Below are 13,334 nucleotides of genomic sequence, written 5' to 3'. Positions count from 1 at the left end.
CCAGGACCACAGAGAGAAATTCTGCAGCATTCCTTGCCCTGCCTTCCTGGGACTCGCGTGTCCCAGCTATCTGAGAGTTCAGCAGGGTTGTATCTGTAGGGGATGGGCTTGCGGACGGAATCGGTCACATGTTCAGTGTAACTCTTTAGCAATATTACAGTAATAGTAAAATTACTATTACAGTAATAGTCATTACAATAATACAGCAATAGTACAGTAAATCTGTGACCCGGCAGATTTCACATGTCTGGGATCTGAACTCTCCCACTGTCTTCCAACCTCAGAGAGAAAGAATAACTGTTAAAAGCCCAGACGGCAGAGTTTGGATTCCAACTGCCACCTACTAGCTGTGTGACTTTGAGCAAGTCACTTGACTTCTCTGTGTCTCAGTTTCTTTATTAGCACCACTGATCTTATTTCTCGTTCTGCCTCTTCACTTACCCTCCATACCTGGGAAAACACAAAAAAATAAAAACACATCAGGGGCACCTGGATGGCTCAGTCAGTAAAGCATCTGACTCTCGATTTTGGCTCCGGTCACGATCTCCAGACGGTGGGATCCAGCCCTGTATTGGGCTCTCTCTGCCCCTTCCCCATCCCACTCGTGTGTGTGCATGCGCACTCTCTCTCAATAAATAAGTAAATAAATAAAAACACTTCTGCTTCTAGTGTACCTTTACTCATGTCCCCAACAACATTCACTCAGCAAATATTGGTGGGGAGCCACCAAACACAGACAAGACACAGTTTCCTGCCTTCAAGAAAGGTATCATCTCCTTGGGAACAAAGAAAAATACATATGACCAGTTACAAATAATGTGCCAAGTGCAGAAACTGAGGAGTGTATAAAGTGCTGTAGGACCAGGAGGAGAGAGCAAGAGAGTGAGCAGGGGGAGACTTGGGGAAGCTTGGAGAGGGCGGTGAGGGGGCGATGCTCCAACTGAGGCCTCAGAGATGTGGTAAGAGACTGTTTCTGGCCTTGAGCAAAACTTTACTGGTTCCCCTTAATCAATTACCCAACGCCTGGGAGATGCGACTGGACTGGAAAAACAAAAACAGCCGATTCCCAAGGTGCGGAAACTGTGCACTCCACTGTGAAGGCTGCTTGAAAACAGCAGCCGCCTCCTCCTGGATGTTTCCCCACACAGCTCCACCCTGGCCGCCTGTCTACACATTCTACACGTTCCACACACGTTTGGCTGCATGTGTGCTTTTGTCTTGGTTTTTAATGTCGTTCTGGGTACAGAGTCATACGTTATAGTATCCTCTGTGCAATGAAAATATGTTTAATAGAATTCCAGATATGTAGATGAGTGCTGAGGGGCGAGTGGCCCAGACGCCAGGCTGCAGGGGACCAAGAGCACGATGTCTTTCCGCGACCTCCGCAATTTTACAGAGATGATGAGAGCCTTGGGATACCCTCGCCATATCTCTATGGAAAACTTCCGCACACCAAATTTTGGACTTCTGTCTGAAGTGCTGCTTTGGCTTGTGAAACGGTATGAACCTCAGACCGACATCCCTTCCGATGCTGAGACTGAACAAGACCGAGTTTTCTTCATTAAGGCAATTGCCCAGTTCCTGGCCACCAAGGCACATATAAAACTCAATATAAGAAGCTTTATCAGGCAGATGGGTATGCAGTGAAAGAGCTTTTGAAGATCACCTCTGTCCTTTATAACGCCATGAAGACCAAAGGGATGGAGGGCTGTAAGATAGGAGAGGAGAACATCAGCAAATTCAAGTTTGATCTTGGCTCAAAGATTGCAGATTTGAAAGCAGCCAGGCAGCTTGCTTCTGAAATCCTCTCCAAAGGAGCATCTCTGTATGACCTGCTGGGCAAGGAGGTAGAGTTGAGGGAACTGAGAACAGAAGCAATTGCCAGAACTCTGGAAATAAATGAGACTGAAAAAGTGATGAGAATTGCAATAGAAGATATTTTGGCGCAGGTGCAGAAGACTAAAGATCTGCTCAATAATGTGGCCTCTGGTGAAGCTAATTTAGAAGCCAAAATCGAGAAGAGGAAATTAGAACTGGAACAAAATCGGAAGCGGCTCCAGACTCTGCAGAGTGTCAGGCCAGCCTTTATGGATGAATATGAGAAGATTGAGGAGGAGTTGCAAAAAGCAGTATGACATTTATCTAGAGAAATTTCGAAATCTGGCTTATCTGGAACAGCAGCTCGAGGATCATCATAGGATGGAGCAAGAGAGATTTGAGGAAGTTGAAAACACTCTGCGCCCGATGCAGAACAAGCTGAAGGAGGAAGAGAAGCACCTGCTCCGGAGTGGAAGTAATGATGACTCAGATATTGACAGGCAGGAAGATGACGAATCTGACAGTGAATTGGAGGAGAGGCGGCTGTCCAAGCCGCAGACGGCCATGGAGGTGCTCATGCAAGGAAGACCCAGCAAACGCATCGTGGGCACAATGAAGGCGGAGACTCTGACGACGACGAGGACTCTGAGGACAGTGAGACTGACCCGGAGGGTGATGAAGAAGACTATGATTTGGAAGATGAGAGTGTTGCTCTCTCGCCAGCTAAGCCCAGTCGAGGGGTCCGGAAGCCTGAGCCCCTGGATGAGAGCGACAATGACTTCTGACCCTCTTGCCCAAGGGACCAGACTGATTAAATCCCTCAGATCTATATAGGTAAACGGGAAGTTGGAAGGTTAGTAAGGAAACCTATTTTGTTCACTAAACTAGTTGGACTTGTTAATGAAGCAACACCTAGTTGTTCTTTAGCCTCCTCTGTGTTATTCCACAGAGCTTCAATAAGAACTGAAGCAAGCCCCCCACCGCCCCGCGCAAAAAATTCCAGATATGTAAACACACCAAGCACACATAAAATACAATTTTAGCAGCCGAGCGACCCGTGGCAGTGGTGTGAAAATTCTTCTGACAGAATTATTCCAGGTACCCTCCAGATGGAACTCATGTGTAAGCTAGGGCTCTCACTGTCCTTCAAGTTGTACGGAAAATTGGCTCAACCCTCCACCAACTCTATCGCCTCTGGAAACCAAAAGCCCTTCTCAACATTTTGGTGAGATTATGTTCTCAGGGCCTCCCTTTCTTCCTGGGCTCCCAGTTGCATGAATGTGATGTCCACGCTGCCCTACACTGACTGAGATGTGAATGTCTGCATCTCCAGGTTCACCTACTGAAATCCACTCCGTGCTGCACATGTACCAGCACAGCCAACACCACACAGAAGTCGGGGGACCACATGGAACAGTGCCATCAGGCTCCTCCCCCCAATCTTGTGCACCTAGCTGGTACCCTGTCCCTCCTCCACCCTCCCTTCTCTTTTGTTCTAGCACATAGACCTCTTACTCTGAACAATCAGTAAATGACCTGACTTCATGCAGAGTAGTTCTGCCACCATCCAGGCCTTTGGGGCCTCATATTCTTCCTCAAGCATTTGTCAAGGTGTTTTCCCCAAGATTATTTCCTTCATAAAGCAAATTCTGATGCCAGCTATTCAGATAATAGCATTTCCATTTTCCCCAGCACCTAACATTTATATGTAAGAAGAGGGCTGATCCCAGCAGAAGCAGCAAGAGTACCAAGCAGATCCAGCAGTGGCCAGTGCAAATGGCAGAAGTGGTACCAGGGCATGTCACGTGACCTCGGGCCTAAGCTGCTTGTGAGCATGTGAGACATGCCAAAGGGGAAAGAGACTTGCAAAGGACCAGAGCTCTATTAGAGCAGAAGGAGTAAGAACCAGCAAAATGAAAATTATTAACATCAAAGAGACCCATTAACCCTAAGACCTCGGGAAGCAGGGGCTGCAAGTAAAAAAACTCCTTAGAAAAATTATACCCTTGACAAGAAAAGGTCAAGCCCCAGAAATCCTTTCACTGATCTACAAGTAAATACTTAATACTTAGAAAGTATAGTAAGTATTATTCAGATGACTTATATGGTAGTTCATAAAGAATGATCTTGGCAAAAAGAACAGACTTCTATCTACATGCAAAAGAATATGAGTAACAAAACTATTAGCTATGGCAGACAAGAAAATCCCTATAGCCTAGTTTTCTCTCAACTTTTCCTTAAGATATAATTCTCTGAGATGAAGGGGGCTAAATCGGAGAGGGAGATGAACCATGAGAGATGATGGACTCTGAAAAACAAACTGAGGGTTCTAGAGGGGAGGGGTGTGGGGGGATGGGTTAGCCTGGTGATGGGTATTAAGGAGGGCACGTTCTACATGGAGCACTGGGTGTTATGCACAAACAATGAATCATGGAACACTACATCACAAACTAATGATGTAATGTATGGTGATTAATATAACAATAAAAAATTTAAAGAAAAAAGATATAATTCTCTGAGAAAGAACCCAAAAGTCCTTGAAAACAAGCTTACCCAAGCTTTTTATCAAGTAGAGACACACATAGCTATTATTACGCCCATTAGATAAATAGATAAAATTTGGTGATTCCAACTTACCCCCTTCTAGAAGATTCTCAAAGTACTAACCTACTCCGAGACATGACAAAGGATTTCACTTTTGACGCCCTGGCCTATCCCAGTCTAACAGTCAAGTTGATAACAATGCATTTGCCCTAGCTATTTTCTGGAAGGCTGTTCAATTATCACATTAAAATTAAGATTTAAGCATAGTTTTTAGTTACATAAACACAACTGGGAAAGGGCCTTTCTAGCAGCTGATTCACTAAACTAGAAATTTATGAGTTGTTTGCTACATGAAAAGAAAAATAGAGGGAATGGAAAGGAAGGAGAAAGTTGACAAGTAAAGACACGCAAAGAAAGATAAGAAGAAACAAGAGTGTCTTAGATCAAGAGTGAACGGAGCCGGTGGGTCTCAGTTGCTCTTTGCTCAGACCAGAAAGGGTTCCAGCTCTGCAGATGAAGGGTGTGAAGTTCAAATACTACTGGAAAAGAGGACATGCAGGTAACTATGAAATATTACTGTCTTTCTGAGAAATTGGGAAATTGGACCCCTGTGGATGGGGCCCCTGACAGAATCTGACTACTGGAAATGACAAAGAACCCAAAGTACAATATGTCTTTAACCTGTTTAAAAATGTTGAACAGGCTTTTACATAGTACACAGGCACAGAGTTCAAATGAGCAGGGGACAGAGGATGGGCAAAGAAGTATGGGGTGAGACTGTACAGATTAGTCCTTGGGAGCAAAGTTCTTCGATCCTGCATCAGAAACAAAAGTCATCCGTGTGTTCCTTCACTCAGTATTGGCCTCCTCTTTGTTCCAGGTACTGTTCTAGCTACTGGGGAGACAGCACACAACACAGACAAGGAATCTGCTCTTCTGGAGTTTACAGACTATGGGCAAAAAAAATAAACAAATGCACAAGCACATGCATGCTTTTCTATAAATTCAAAGAAAACAGACTGTGGGCAGGAGTATAACCCAGGCTTATGTGGGCACTTTGGCTAGGGGAGTTAGGGAAAAGCTCTCTCAGCTCTTACTGAGCTGACCTGAAGTAATGAGAGGACACCAACCTTATAAAGTGATTTGTGTACCAGCAAGAGAGAAGAGAACTGCGAAGACCTTGAGGTTCGACACCCACTTGGTATATCTGAAGAACAAAATGGGGACCAGTGTGACTGCATTAGTGAGCCATGGGAAAGGGGTAGGAGATAAGGGACAGATCCAGCAGGAGCTACATCATGAAGGACTATGTATTTTCTTCTAAGTGCAATGGGAAGCCAATGGAGGATTTTAAGTAGGGGAGTGACATTTATGTTTTAAAAGACTGCTCTGGCTGCATTTGGCAGACTGCAGGGGTGAGTACGGAAGCAGAAAGACAGGTCAGGCAGGGCAACATGGGAGTCCAGTGGGAGATGTCAGAGCTTTGGACTAGAGTGGTGTCAGAAAAGATGAGAGAACTAGACGGATGTGGATAACTGGGGAGGTCTTTCAGTAGAGGATACTGATAGACTGGCTGTGGGAGATGAGGGGAAAAGAGCAACCGAGTCTGATGCTTAGGTTTGGGGCGCAAGCGGTGGGGTGTATATAATGCAGTTACTTACTGAGAGGCGGATAACGAGGAGGGGCTGGCCTGATGGAGGAAGCAGGAGTGAGATGAAGAGTTCTGATTTGGGGGCATTAACTTCGAGCTGCCTCTCAGACATTCAAGTCTGGAAGTCAGGGTTAAAAATGTCAGTTAGCAAACAGAAGACATATAAAGCAATAGGACCCACAGAGATTACCCAGAAAAAGAGTATAGAAAAGTCCAAGGATCAGGCGTTAGAGGCTTTCTAATAGCCAGAGGTCAGGAGGAGAAGGACCATCAGTGAGGTGTGTAAAAAAACAAGAAAATACGCATTGACATCAGCCAAGAAAAGAACATATTCCATTAAAAAAAGTGACCGATTATATCAAATGTTGTTAAAAGTAACATGAGAAAAAAGAATTGACTGTCATAAACCATTGCATGCGGCAAGACGGGGGTGAGCAGTGCCCTTGACAGAGGCACTATCAGTGGACCGGTGGGGATGAAAGCCTAATGAAGTGGGCTGAACAGAGTGGAGGTGAAGAATAGAACTGGGGACGCAGAGAGTTCTTCCGAGAAGCTCTGTAATGAAGGAGAGCAGCAGAATGAAGTAGGGAGGCTAGGGGTCAAGGAAGGATTTTTGTTGTTGCTGTTGTGGTTAACTTCATTTTCAAAGATACAAAAAGAAGAGGAAATAGCATAATGAATCCCTGGAGTCAAACAATTCTCAACTCCTCACCCCGCATCTTCCACCTATCCCCCACTCATTCCCAACTCCCCACCAACAGGGTTATTTTGAAGCAAATCCCAGACATTATTTCAAGGAAAGGTTGCTTTTGTTTTAATGAGAAATAACTGTTTGTTATGAAAAAGAAAAAACAGAAAACCCCATTAAACAATGCTTTCATGGAGAAAATTCCAGCTCACCCGCTTTAACAGACTGACTTCAATAAAAGGGATGAACTTTATTTTTTCTTTAAAGCAGTAATTCGCAAAGTGTGACCCACAGCCAACTGTGGGGCCATGAGGGGCTTACCGGTGAGCAGCAAACTGATGACAAAATCTAAACTCTCCCATCTGTTCTCATGGCGGAAAAGGAAGTCTAAGATCTTTTGTTTGCTTTTTCTGGTTTTGGTTTTGGTTTTGTGCATGAATAAGTAGTATAACGTATTAAGTATTTAGGATTACCAAAATCAGTACATTCCTAGAGTTTGCAGATGACTCTCATTCAAAATTATGCTAAGAAGTCTGACAGCCACACAATGCCTAGTACTGTTGCAGAACATATACGTATGACTGGAATGTCTATAAATTGAAGGAATTTCACCCTGTAATCACCCACGCATGTCTTAAGTTGCTTATGGGTTGCAATTCTTCCGTTCTTGTTTTTTTTTTTTTTTGACTGTAAATTACTTAGCTTCATCAGCAACAATTCAGTGTATCGCGGGTTGTTTGGGTAAACCCTCAGGATATAGTGATGCATATTTGTATCGTTGATATTAACGTGCCACTTGTTCTTTCATTGGTTATCTGTGGTACTGGGTACAAAGATTTGAGACACAAAACTTAAAACCTAGAAAATTTTATATACTGTTAACTTCTGTGGATTGAGGGGGACTTTATAATTTTATTTCAGTTGTAGGAAACCTAAATCCTGTTGAGACAGTATAGCAGTTAAGATCACAAACTGGATCTCCAGACTCTAGGTTCAAATCAAGGCTTTGCTACTAAGTAGCTGTGTGACCTGGAAGTTCAGTCCCATAACTTTTCTGTTCCTTAATTTCATCGTCTGTAAAATGGGGATAATAGTAGTACAACACGTATAGTACTCAAACTGTGCAACTCGTAATAACAGTGACAACCTGTATCTTTAAATGAGTGAACATCCATAACTGGAACTGTACCTGGCACAAACCAAGGTCTGTATTTTAACACAGAAAATATTACTACTATACCTGCTACAATAATTGCTACCAGTATTACAGTTTATGACACCAGGGTTCTATGAGAGGACACTGAAAATCAGTAAACCATAACTTGCAATCTATACAAACGATAAATATAATAGCATAAATGGTGGCAAGATTTATTACCAAACCCATTGTACCCACAATATAACCAAATTATTCACTAAGAGTCCTCATCTGAATTCCAGATCTTGCAACTCTTTGGTGCAGAATCACAGAGAAAAGATATGGGTCCTTTCAAAAAATCTGGGCCAGCCTTAGAGCACATTATAAAATAGGTGGAGGAAGCCCTGCAGGCCTCCCCTACTTCCCAACTACATGCTCTCCAAGCCCCCAAGTACACTTATTTTGTCGTAAGTCCTTTACTATAATACTCACCAGGCCAATTCTTCAAAACCGAGTTCTTTCTCTAGGACCTTCTAACCTCAGCTATGTGTAAGTAGGGGGAAAAAAATGCTTTTAAAAAAAATGCAATTACTTACATATAGCTATTAACTTTTTTTTTTAAAGATTTTATTTATTTGACAGAGAGAGACACAGCGAGAGAGGGAACACTAGCAGGAGGAGTGCGAGAGGGAGAAGCAGGCTTCCCGCCAAGCAGGGAGCCCGATGCGGGGCTCGATCCCAGGATCCTGGGACCATGACCTGAGCCGAAGGCAGACGCTTAATGACTGAGCCACCCAGGCGCCCCTACAGCTATTAACTTCTTAAGAGTATCAGAAGTATTTCTATTCTTAAAAGAAAGCTCTTATCAAAAGTTCTAATTCCTGGAAATTTAGGCAGAGTAAGAAAGCTAAGAAAAAAAATTCAAGCCATCTAGAACACCATAGAGCTTATTTTGGAAGCTGGCCCTGAGATTAAAAAAAAAAAATTCACCAGCACTATTTTCAGTTTGTTCTATTTTGAAACAGTGTTGTTTCGTCGAGGGGGCACTGGGGTGGCTCAGTCCCTTAAGCATTTGCCTTAGGCTCAGAGTCCTGGAATCAAGCCCCACATCGGGCTCCCTGCTCAGCAGGGAGTCTGCTTCTCTCTCTGCCCCTCACCCCACTCATGCTCTCTCTCTCTCTCTCTCTCTCTCTCTCGCTCTGTGTCTCTCTCAAATAAATAAATCATAAAATCTTAAAAAAAAAAGTACTTTAGCCTAACTTTTTTCTACAACAGCTCCTGTGGGTAGCAGAGACCCCAAGGTTTGAGTGAAGGGAGGGAAGAAAAGGGGAGAGGGAGGGATTAATTTTATACAACCAGAAAGAGAGAGAGAGAGCGTGTGTGTATAACATTTTACTTCTTGGTAATCACTGTTAATTAATCACAATAATCACTGTTAATTGATTTCTTTTTCTTGGTGAGGAGGTATCAAATATGATTATTATTCATAATGAATTCATACCTAGTCAAATTTGAGACCTAGAGAGACCATTCCTACCGAGCATGCTTAAACCTGAAGAACCATGTTGGTTTTTCAAATTTACCATAATCTTTGATCTTTCTAGCACAAATGTCCCTTGCCCAAAGAAAAGTTAGTGGATTAAGCCACAGATTTCATTTCCTGATTCACCACAGAAAGGATTTTAGGGGACTTTCATTAAGAACACAAAATTATCAATATTCAAAAACTATAGAGTCTAAGCCAGGAAAATATAAATAAAATAGAAATTCAAGACGAATGAAAATATAAACACTTATGCAGACCATGGTAAACTCTGAGTTTCTTGGGGGCCAAAGAGAAGAAAGAGACAGCATTCATTATGTTATCAGAAAGGATAATATATACTATTTCTACCCAGAGAAGCAAAGTTCTTCCTGCAGCTGGGCTCCACAAGAAATTTTTCAAGTGGACTTTGTGGCCTTAAGTAACAGAGCAGACAACATCCTTAACTCCAGGACGTCAGGCCAGGGCCCACATTGTTTAGGAGTCCCTGCAAAATTCCATTAGGTGACAAGGTCTCTGGGGGGAGGGGCAGGGACTGGTATTCAATTTACAAAAGCAACATGCACAGGATTTTCTAAAACCACATCTGCTACCTAGATCATGAATTCAAATGAACTTCAAAGAGTTCAGACTACTTTTACATGTGAGATATCCAATTAAAGGCCCCTAAACAGAGAATTAATGAAAGAAGAAAAAAAAAACACAAAGAATTTGAACTGTTTGGTTTTTCTTTCTAAAATGCTATCCTCTACAACATCTCTTCCACAATTGCCCTCCCTCCAGATGATGAAGCTGCACAATTTTCAACAATTTTATTAATGTATACTTGACCTAAGATAAACTACACATATTTTAAGTATGGAATTTGATACAATTTGATATATGTATACATCCGTGAAACAATCACCACAACCCAGATAATACATATATCCATCATTGCCTTTGTCTGCCCTTTTGTCATTGCTTCCTCCCACCATGCCCAAACCCCTCATCCCAAGTAACCACTCATCTGCTTTCAATTTTTAAACCTATACAATTTTAAAACGACTTTTATTAACCAAAAACTAAAATTTGGATTTAACACTATTGTTTTGCATGTGTTCCTCAGTCATTCCCTGGATCTTTTAAACCAACCTATCACCTTATGTTCTATCTCTAAAATTATAAACTACTGGAAGCCAAATACCATGACTTCTGGTTCATTCACATTCTCATAAAGGTGGCTGTATCAGGGTGGCCTGCACAGCTCCCTCAAGAAAGATGGAGTGACCACCCTGGAGGCTTCAGCTTCCCAGGTAATTTTCTGGAGATGAAGTAACCACACTCTGAAAAAAAATGACTGGACTAGATACTTCTTAACCTCTGCATGGGGAAAAACATGAACTCAGACTCTCAGACAAAAACTTTGGCCACTCTGAGAAATAAGGAGATTCTGTCAGTCAACATGGGAAGTGGGAAAATAGAAAGACTGGGGGTGAAGGGCTGTGGGGGGAGGTACCCACCACCACAGTCTCCGGCCTTGAAAAACTTGGCTACTGAAGACAAGATATACAAATAACCCACAGGAGGAAGAAGAAATAAGAGCTAAGAGCTGTGAAACAAAGCCCCAGGGACTCCAAGGGACAGAGCTGCTTCTCAGTACAGCCAAGGCTTCATTATCAGAAGGACAATGACAGCAACAAGGACTAACATCCCTGCAATGCTGTCACATACCCAGTCTCCTGCAATGCTCCACGACGCTGGGAATAAACAGGGTTACTGACCTCCTCCGGAGGGTTAGAAAATTGAGGTTTAGGTAGGTCAAATGACCACTGAGGACAGCAGAACTGAGACTGGAAAGTGTTGTCTTCTGATGCCAGCACCACTGCTATTTCTCCTTCCCCAGATAGCATCCTCAAGAGATGATGGAACATGACAACAACCTCCGAACCTCAGAGCCTCCCCCTACAACCAAGAACATCATTCCAACAAGGGCTCAGTAACACATTTGGCTAAGAGGTGTTCTGAGATCGATCCTTGGACCTGGGGGACTACATACATGGTGACCAGGTGCCATGGCAGAGATGAACTGCCTCAAGAGTATATACATATTCTAATGGTCCTAAGATGAACAACATTTCAAATGTACCAGAGAGGCTCAACACTTCATGAAACTCCAAATTATCCTTTAAGGAAAAAGGAGGACAACTGATAATACTGCTATTAATTATACTCAAATCAGGTATTGGAGAAGTTTGTTTTCTTACATATCAGCCTTCCTTGAGGTGAAACGTATCTATCATCACCATCATCATTGTAAGTGTCTGATAATGCCTGGCATACATTCAGCCTCAAAAGATATCTGTGGGATGAATGAATGAGCTCAACAGGTCACAACACAGAATTCTTTAATTCTACTGTTAAACGCTTTGACAGGAAACTTATTTGTCTCTAAATCATGGTAGAGTAACCATGGTCAACAATGAGGCAATCCTTCCCAGTTCAGATAGTTTTAAAGAACTTGGTATAAACGTGTATTTCCTTCCATTAAGGTCTTCCGAGAATGGATCTAATTTGTTTCATTTTCTTGGAGGAAATCTATCCCGGGGCTTCACAGAATGCTATAATATTTTAAAGGGAAAAACAAAACAAAACTCAGTATGCTAAGAGGTAAGTACAAGGCTCTCTACGCAGACATACTGTAACACATGGACAGATGAGCACCACTCCTTTCAAAGCAACACTGTTGGGAAGCTACAAATATATTCCAGGGCTACTGGTTTTGAGGAAAAAACTTGTAGAATGCCTCTTTTCGAACTGCCTTTATCTATCTCTATGATCAGTTTATGTGACATACAAGAATACTTGTCATATTACTTTATGGTCCTGACCCATTTCTTTTTTTTTTTTTTTTTAGATTTTATTTATTTGACACAGAGAGAGAGCACAAGCAGCAGGAGAAGGAGAGGGAGAAGCAGGCTTCCCACGGAGCAGGGAGGCTGATGCGGGGCTCAGTCCTGGGACTCCAGGATCATGACCAGAGCCAAAGGCAGACGCTTAACAAACTGAGCCACCCAGGTGCCCCGTTCTTGACCCATTTCTAACCAAAAATTACTCTAGCCAGTTTGAATACCACCCATGTGGCAGACTTTGTCATGAAGAGTTCTTGGCAAGTCTCCCAAATCAAAATCACCTTCTGAGAATGAATACCATCAATATAAAAGTCTTCAGCAAAATGTGCCAAGGGCTCTAAAGGCAAATTCCAAAAAGAGACTTCAAAGATAACTTGAACAAGAGCACATCACTGGAAGGTCTGTGTAGCCTCTCAAGGTGAACTCATAACAGTTCTGTACACGCTGTAATCTAAAGAGCCAAGGCAGTCTTGTACATGACAATTTCATTAGGTCTTAGTCATCTTTATATTATTCCCTTGGAATAGTGCCCTGAACATAGTAGGGCATGTAGCAAATTATTTTCAAAATAGATTTCCCCTGGAAATAATCAAACTATGAAATTACCATCAGTCACAGCAGGACCTCCAGCCACTAGACTTTTCCTAAGGAGGAAATGCAGTGTTGTGTTTCCTCACTGTCAAAAGTGGTTTTTGAGTGTAACCGACCATCTATTTGATTTTACTGCCTCCTACATCCCCTGGCAAACAGAAAATGTAGCCTTCCAATGGGGTCTTTTAAAGATGAAATCCGTATTTTTAAACAACTGAAATGTAAGTTGAAGAGATTTCAATTTCAGAATTTATGAAAAAGCACTGGCATCTATCATTCTTCATTCTTTGCTTAATGTTGAGCAACTGGCCATCAAGGTAAAAGTGAAAAAAATTATAGAAGATCTACCATCATGACAATGGTAATGGAATTAACATTTAGAATGTGCCTACTATGTGTTAAGTACCGTGCTACATGTAATCTTTAGGAAATCCAACAATAAAGATACTGCCATTCTCATTTCTACAGAT

At 42.4% G+C, this 13,334-nt stretch overlaps 1 protein-coding gene and 1 pseudogene across 1 annotated transcript in view; one reads left to right on the top strand and one right to left on the bottom strand.

Annotated features, from left to right (window-relative positions):
* CRADD (CARD and death domain containing adaptor protein) overlaps positions 1 to 13,334 on the bottom strand; it is a 169,136-nt gene that overhangs the window by 50,440 nt on the left and 105,362 nt on the right. The gene's annotated exons all lie outside the window — the stretch shown is intronic.
* Positions 1,356 to 2,603, top strand: LOC114211060 (clusterin-associated protein 1 pseudogene; annotated as a pseudogene).

Source organism: Eumetopias jubatus, unplaced genomic scaffold (genome assembly GCF_037043125.1).
Source record: "Eumetopias jubatus isolate StellerSeaLion01/CBP00866 unplaced genomic scaffold, mEumJub1_p1.0 scaffold_8, whole genome shotgun sequence".
NCBI lineage: Eukaryota > Metazoa > Chordata > Mammalia > Carnivora > Otariidae > Eumetopias > Eumetopias jubatus.
Note: the sequence above shows the minus strand (reverse complement) of the source record. Positions and strands in the feature narration are given on the sequence as shown.